This window comes from Myxine glutinosa, unplaced genomic scaffold (assembly GCF_964187855.1).
Source record: "Myxine glutinosa unplaced genomic scaffold, kmMyxGlut1.1 SCAFFOLD_1167, whole genome shotgun sequence".
Lineage (NCBI taxonomy): Eukaryota > Metazoa > Chordata > Myxini > Myxiniformes > Myxinidae > Myxine > Myxine glutinosa.
Window position 1 is genome coordinate 85,877 of NW_027617262.1, and position 8,526 is coordinate 94,402.

An 8,526-nucleotide genomic window follows, 5' to 3' on the forward strand; every position below is an offset into this window, starting at 1 on the left:
TTTATTTATTATTTTCAAGGGTATTATCTGCTTACTTGTGTTTTTTGTAATTCTTGCGAGTAAAATGAACCCAAGATTTCTTCTCCATTTAAATCATATAATTTGTAGGTCCAAGGGACTGTATCCATTACATCAATGATTTTAAATAATTCACGAGTCCATTTTTGTGTATAACCTTTCTCAAAATGACTTTTCCATTTGTATATTCTTACAATATCACCAACTTTAAACTTGGGCTTTCTCAAATTAATCTCCTTTTCATATTCTAATTTTGTAAATGTTTCTGATGGTTTTGATTTTGTTGATGAATGAACTGTATTATTGTAATTATCTACAATATCCTGAATTAAATACACCCATTTTTGAGAACCGAGTTGTGTGAATTTTTTATATAATTTCTCTTTTAAAGTACGATTAAAACGCTCAATAACAACTGCCTTTCCTTCATTAAAGGTGCTGTATAATTTAATACCCTTCCCCTTAAGAAATTTCATGAATATTTTGTTGTAGAACTCTGTTCCCTCATCAGTCCATAACTTCTTTGGTTTCCTTTTATCCCGATCAAATATTAGCTTAAAGGCTAACATTAAAGTATCACCCCTTTTTTTTTTTAAAGGGACAACCCAGGCAAATCTACTCCTCAAATCAATAACGGTTAAAGCATACCTGTATCCCCTGTCATTATTCAATTCAATTAAATCAGCGGACCATATGTGGTCAGTGTATTTAGAATAAACCTTCCTTCTTTTAAACTTTGTGATTATAGGTTTGTGTAATTCTTCAGCCAAAAGCTCCTCAGTCTTGATGACATCATTAGAGCCTAATAGTTTTTTGAGGAATAACCAAGACCAAGTTTCAATTTAGCATTTATCAAATTTCTCACAATAAACCTATCAACTTTCTCTCTCAACGTTGGATTTTGTATCAAAGACAAATTATACAACATTTCGCTGTCGGCTTTATGTTTTTCAGTCAACGTAGTGGTTTTCCCATAAGCAATATCATGCTTCATACACACTTCGTCAACCCTATTTGTAGGTTTAGACCAAGGTTTAGGATTGTCTGTCTCATCTAATCTTTTATCCAAGTTTGTTCCTGGACCACAGAAAGAATACCCTGGAAGGTGTAATTCCCCTGGAATTCCAGTTGTTGTAAATTTACTTCCTGACAGAAACTTTTGTATGTCTCCTCCTCTTTTAGGAGAGATGAATTGGCACTTTTTAGAGCCACATACTTGACATATTCCTTTTTGATAAACTCTATTATTTTTAGCTTTAACATAAGAGATATTTTTAGATTTAGTTTTCTTTTTACATTTGAGACAATAACTCATATTTATTTATCAGAAAAATTCCGACAGAGTATCAAAACCTTTTTGGTTTTCAACATATACATTTCAATCTTTATTTTTAAAACATAAAGAATCCTAAGGAATGCCTTCACTCTCTCCTCCATTTATTTACAAATAAAAACTAACTAAAGTCAATGACACCAACATCATCAATCACATAATCTTTTCCTCCTTCTTCTTCTTCTTCTTCACCACTTTCTCGTTTAAATCTCCTCCCTGAAATTGAAGACATTGACGTTGTTATTTTTGAAACCATTATCTTCATAAGAGTTGTTAATTCTTTAATTTCCTCTTCGGTGCGTTGAGATTGATTTATTTGCTGTAATACACTCAATCTTTTACGAATCTCACTGATTTCCATCTTTTTATATTTTTCCTCCCTCTCTCTTTGCTCCCTTTCCTCCCTCTCCTCCTTCTCCTTTTTCTCCCTCTCCTCCTTCTTCTTTTTCTCTCTTTCCTCCTTCTCCCTTTTCTCTCCTTCCTCCTTCTCCTTTTTCTCCCTCTCCTCCTCCTTTTTCTCCCTCTCCTCCTTCTCCTCCCTCTCCCTTTCCTCCTTCTCCTTTTTCTCTCTTTCCTCCTTCTCTTCTTCAACTCCTTCCTCATCCCTTGCTACCCTTGAGTTTGAACCCCAAAGAATATTATACATATACTCATCTGGATTTTGAGATATTCTTGTATCTATAATTATTTTTCTCATAATAGGATACCAATAAGATTTGTTGACGATTTCTAAAAGAGTTTTATATTTCATAACTTTGAGAAGTTCATTTTTATTTAATATTTTAAACAAGTCTCTATTTGTGGGTTTAACAATATCAGTATAAGGCCAGTTTTTAATGACAAAATTCCCATGTATATGCTCCAAATCATAAGGTATGTAATACCGAGCACCCTTTTCTTGTAGGTATCCTTGAATACAAAAATTATAATTCTCTTGTAGTCTTCTTCCTGCCATTTATGTATCAGAAATATATGTGAGATTAATATTATGACAGGTAATACCACCCCATCTTCCCACTACCAAATCGGTTTGTATTCCTCGGCTTTCTATCCTTATCTCATTACCTTCCTTCTTTGTCATGCGAACCATCGCTATACTATCATATATTTTTCTTTTCTTAAAATCACGTATTTGTTGTTTACTAATTGTACTTCCACATAAATCCTTATCCTCACCAAGTGGATAATATTCTTCTTTACGAGACTGATTTAAATCATGTAGGTCTTCTATGTTTATTGAAAAAGACCAATTATACCCTAAATCAGGCATATCATACCCCCATTTATTAATTCGCATATTAACTAAATGTCCTTCTTTATAAAATTCAATTGTAAGCAGGTAGTTAAATTCAATGAGGAAAGGTGTATGGTCAGTATAACCAGGTGTTGTGGTTGTAAATTTTACTTGTTTAACAAAACGTGCTGTTTTCTTTAAAAATATATATTGTGATAAATCACTTAATCTAATTAAGTCATTCGCATCTGTAGGGTTTGGATAATTGATTAATTTATAAGTATTCTTCATATTAATATTTTTACTTACACTATATTTTTGTCGTTCAGCCTGTGCCTTTGTATAATAATTTGATAAATCAATATCCTGAGAGGATTTTCCAAAGATAGAACCATCTTTTCCAACATAAGTCATTTATATTAGATTAAAAATGATATCATAAAAATTTTCATTATTGTTGAGTTGAAATAATACATATAAACATAATTGACCACAACATTTAGAATTAATTTCTTGAACTTGAAATGTTTGATAAACACCATTCTGTAAGAATTGTATTACCTCAACAGGTGGTGGCATACCATAACTATCAAAATAATATTTATCCTGACTATTATGAATACAAACCCAATGAGAACCATTCTGTGTGTCTAAATTCATAATAATATTCTTTGTATTCTTATTTATATGTATTAATTCATCTCTCATACAAATAACCACATTATCAATTTTTAGTGTTTTACAATACTTAGCTAGTTCTATATTTGACGTTGTATTCTTTCCAAATTGTTTAAACCATTTATCCATTTATTTATGAGAAAGATACAATCCATTACCCCGTTTAGTTAGTTTAACACCCGCTTGAGCGATAGAGGAAAGCATATCTCCAACCAACAATCTAGCTTTATCAGGTAGACTTTCAAGTTTTTGAGCAAAATCTACAATTACACCACTTCCACTAATTTGTTTCTCCAACTCCTTGTTATGTCTTTCCAATTCTTTTTGAGCTTTTAGTTGTGCCTTCCTTTCGTTAGCAGTTTTTACCGCTGCTGAAATACCACCAGTCAATGCTCCCGCCGCACTTAAACCAGCAAATAAAGGAATTAGAAACGGGAGAAATCCTCCTCTTGACTCGTCTATTGAATATTTCTTTAACATAGGTTTCGTCATTTTAATTTTAAGTGATCCAACATCATTTAGTGTTTTTACTTGTGTGTGTGTGAGTAAAACATCAATTCTTACAGCTCCTTTTCTTTGAATTGTATTAACATTAATAATACAAGGCTTTTGATTTTGAATACAAGATGTTAATTTATTAAGATTGATTTGATTAACATATACCCCAACCATTTATTTATGAGAAAAAACCTATGTGATATTAATCATAACACCATTATCTGTATTAATCTGTAATTCTGTTTCCTCCAAAAGCAAACAATATGCATTAACCTCTTCACTCTCCCCTCTTTCAATGTATAGAGAAGTATCCACTCGATTAGACTTTATAGTTTCCTTTTGAGAACTCAGGTCAATTGCGTAGATTGTATAAAGTTTTTGAAACGCAACCATATCCAAAATAGGATCATTATTACCATTACTTTCACACACCTTTTGGTAGGACTTGTAGGCTTCCGCATAATCATTTTTTTCCCAATCAATTTCCAATCTATCTCGCGGATAAAATGTGCCATCAAGAGAAACCCGAAGTTGTTTCACCTTAGCATTATCACTCAGCGCATTATTCTTATTAGTACCGTCCTCTCCATCTGGTTTTTTTAAAATGAGCCAGAGGTATCGTGGCTTTCCTTGAAGAACACCCAAATTCCAAGTGTAGGTAGTGTGTTCCAGTTTAACGTGTTGACATCTTCTTTTAAGGTATGATACATTTAGCGGTTTCTTTGAGTTAAGTCTTCTATTTAACATCTCTTCCGTTTTAAGATTAGGAGTATATTCACTGATATACCAACACAAATCATTAATAACAAATTTATTGTTGTCTCCAAAAGCATTTTCATCCCCAAAAAGCAACCTATTTACATTATCATTCCTTTGTAGTTGAAATCTAATTTTAAGACCATACAAAACTTTATCATAATCGCAAAATCCAAATATACCTTTAAGAGGTACTGCTACGGTAAAACTATTCACTGCTTTTGTTTCATCATTATACATTGACTTCCTTTGACTATAACCAGGGTCTGCGTTTGTACCCGTTGACATATCAGGAATAAAACCTTCAACAGCTCCCTTACCCATTCTATCACTAAACGAATATAGTGTAAATTTCATCATTTCAGATGTAGCAGAGACATAATCAACCGCTTCAACCTCTTGTGTTCCAATATACAGGCGGACACTGTCAAACATTTTCCAGAAGAAATCATTTACGAGTGTAGCATTAGTATTATTCGCAGCCTTAGTGAATTTAAATTTACACAGCAAGAAACTATCAGCTATATTCAAGTAAGTTTGTTGATTATTTATTTCAAAACTTTTTGTTCCGTTTGAATTCCAGTCTGTTCCTGTTATAGCATTTACCTTAAAATAGTCTTCCTTTTTAGTGGAGTTTGAAATGATAATCGTATCATCCAAATCATAGATACTATCAATCGCTTCCATACTTGTATTTATATAGCATTAAAATTGTTGAAACCCTGACCCAAGTATTTTAATGATTTTTTGTCGTTCTTGTGAAGATAGTTGAGTTTTACCTTTTTTTATTTCTTTGATTGCTTGTAATTTATGAGACTCCTTTTGAGCATCTTTTATACTCTTTATAGCACCCGCAACGGAGCCCACGGCAGAAGCAGTTGAATCAATTAGGTCTTTATGTTTAAGGATGGTTGAACCAATACCCATTAGAGTATCAATTATCCCATCTCCTTTATTTCGAAATTGATGACCTACACCTCGTTGTCTCTTAGGTTTATAGTATCCTCTACCCACATACCTTGTATAGTCTGGTGAAAGGAACATGCCCTCCCCTGTAATTATTTTATATTTTCCCAACTCGTGTTTTCTCACAATAACCATTATTTTTTTATTGAAAAACTTCACGTAGGTGAATTCTGATGGATATAATTTCATCATTAAAGGATATCATACGATTATCTTGGTCGGTTATCCTAAAACTTACTCTGTATATGGTTTTTCCTGACACAGGTAAATAGACAAGATTTTTTGGTTCCATATTAAATTTATAACCAATCGGGGTTGAGTATGCACTGAATGAAAATATTGTATTTGTTCTTATTCCATCGTTATAAGCACCATCAATCAAATCACAATGAATTAATACTGAATTTATACCGGAGGATATTTGGATAACATTATCACTGTAAAACGTCCCGTTATTTTCAATCTTTTTTGAAGAGAAACCCAATAGCTCTCTAAACGAATTTTCAATCGTGAAATCAACTTTATAATTATTTTTAAGTTTAATAGTTGATTTTGAAGTGTGTTTTTGAATATCTATTACAATATTTTTTGGTTCATCACCTTTTTCTTTCATAAGGCGAGAGACTTCTGAAGATATTTGAGAAATCTCGTAAGCTCCAGGTGAAACGGTTATAGTTTTATATCCACTTCCTGGATTATAACTAAACTTGTTGTTTTTCTCTGTGATATTAAAAAGGGTATTGTAAGTTTCCATTGACAACAAAGATGCCTCATATGAGGTAAGGGGGTCAAGTTGTAGTGGGTAAGGGAATGAAGCTGTGTAATCGCTCGTTGTGAAATTAAAACTAAGAATTGTGCTTCTCATCTTATTTAATATCTAATAAAATATCTTTGTATTGACATTTATTAATTATTTTCATGTTCATCAACTGATCTAAAATGGCTGAGGATTCATTAAAACAATTGTTGTTTCCAGCCTTCTTACTACCTAACAACAATAATAGCCTATTAACTAATTGTGATGGGTCATTTGGAAGAAAACTAACACCCGAACCAAGCTTACTTAAAGCATCAATAATATGTTTCTCCTTCTCATTCTTCTTACTTTTACCAGCAACAGAAACTCCATAATCAAGTGCATTTAGCAACTCAATATATACCCTATCTTCCTCTCTTTCCATATCAAGTGGTTCCTCAAAATATTTTGAACCGCTGAATCCGGGGTTTGTTAGAAGAAACATTAATCTTGGAGTTAATTTAACATTTGGTTGAGTAGAACTCAAGAACATCAATTCATCATTAAATATCAATACCTTTTCTTCCACAAGATGAAACACTGCTGGTTCTTCTGTTGGAATGAGACCTGCTCTGGTTTTTGAACCCGCCGAATATTCATTGTTTTGAAGAGCTTCCACAACATAATTAGGGGGTTGATTTACCTCCTCAAGTTTCCGAAATAATCCCTCGTCATCATATTCTAATTCACCAAGTTCTTGTTTTGTTATCTGACTAAAATCTTTGAGCATTTGAAGTTTTTTCGGAGTAAATTCTACCGTGGGAACTGTAGGTGAGTGTTGAGTTTTCAAAAGTGGTTTAAAGAATTTCTCTTGTTTTCTTTCAAAGGCTTCTTCACCAGTTAGTTTCTGTCTCCGTTTCTTCTTTATCTCTTCCTGTTGTTTAACAACTTTTGAAACTAATTGTTGATGTTCCTTAAACTTTCTTTCTCTTTCTTCGGTATTCATTTTCTGTATTTATTTATTGAAAAATATCATTTAGTATCTCATCTTGTTTCACAACAATATATTTATATTTTCCAATCGTGTGTTTCATATAATTTTCAAATTCTTTTTTACTACATAACGTAGAGCAATTATCTCTCCAAAAATTATTTACATCTATTGAATTTAACTTAAATAAAATAAAAGTATTGGCATTGTTTCTTATTGAGCGTCGAGGGAGTTGAAAATATGATTGACTAAGATATATACAATTACAAGAAGAATGTCTCCCTCTTGTATAGTAGCTGTCCATTACTGTTTGGTTTCTCTCATTAACACAATCATCAAAGATGACGAGGTTCTTTTTTGATTTATCTAAATCTTGAGGTGAAGGTATATCATCCGTATTATCACTGAGAATACAAGTTATGGGTTTTGGTTTCGATTTTGATTTCTGTGTATCACAAAATAATTGTATTATATCTTCAATATTATAATCATTTAGTTTGTTTTGAAGTTTAAATAAACCGATAATGTCTTCCTTTTTAAGACCTGCATTAAAACCCTGTGAGAGTAGTTGATACTCGGGTTGAAAACTAGACTTTGTAAAAATTATTAAATTATCATAATCTAAAAAATTAGAACCAAGGAGCATCTTTAAAAGTAAACAGGTTTTTCCACATCCGCTTGAACCAACTATTAGACATCTCAATGAATTTGGAATGTTTTTATGGTTATTAAATTTTATCTTATTTTCCCAAACGGGTAAAAAATCATTCATTTATATATTTGGAAAACAAGTCATCTAACTTTTTTTGAGCTATTTTAGAAACTCTATATTTTATCCTGAGTTCGGGTTTAATTTCAAAATAATTCATTATTTTATTTATATAGTATCTTGTATTAACATTTCCATTAAAATTATTTTGAATAATAAATATCATTAAACCCTTATACATTTCCTCAATACAAATAGTCTCTTCCCTTGAAAGAAATGGTGTATTATCATCACAATACTTAACATTCATCTCTCTTATTAATCTTGTAAAGTAATTCATTTTTGGTTCTAATTTAAAAGAGTTATATATTTTTTTATATTTTTTATTATCATTAATTAAAATTAAATCACAGAAAATACATTGTTTATATGAACCCTCATTATTAAGCCCTATTCTATCACAAGCCAGACAATTCTCTAATTTATCATATGGAGAGTCTGGAAATTCTAAATATCCTTCAGAACTTATCATATTTATATGGTAAATTTTTACTTAAACTAAACGCAAGTTTATTCATTAATAAATACAATGTTTCAAAGCACAAAA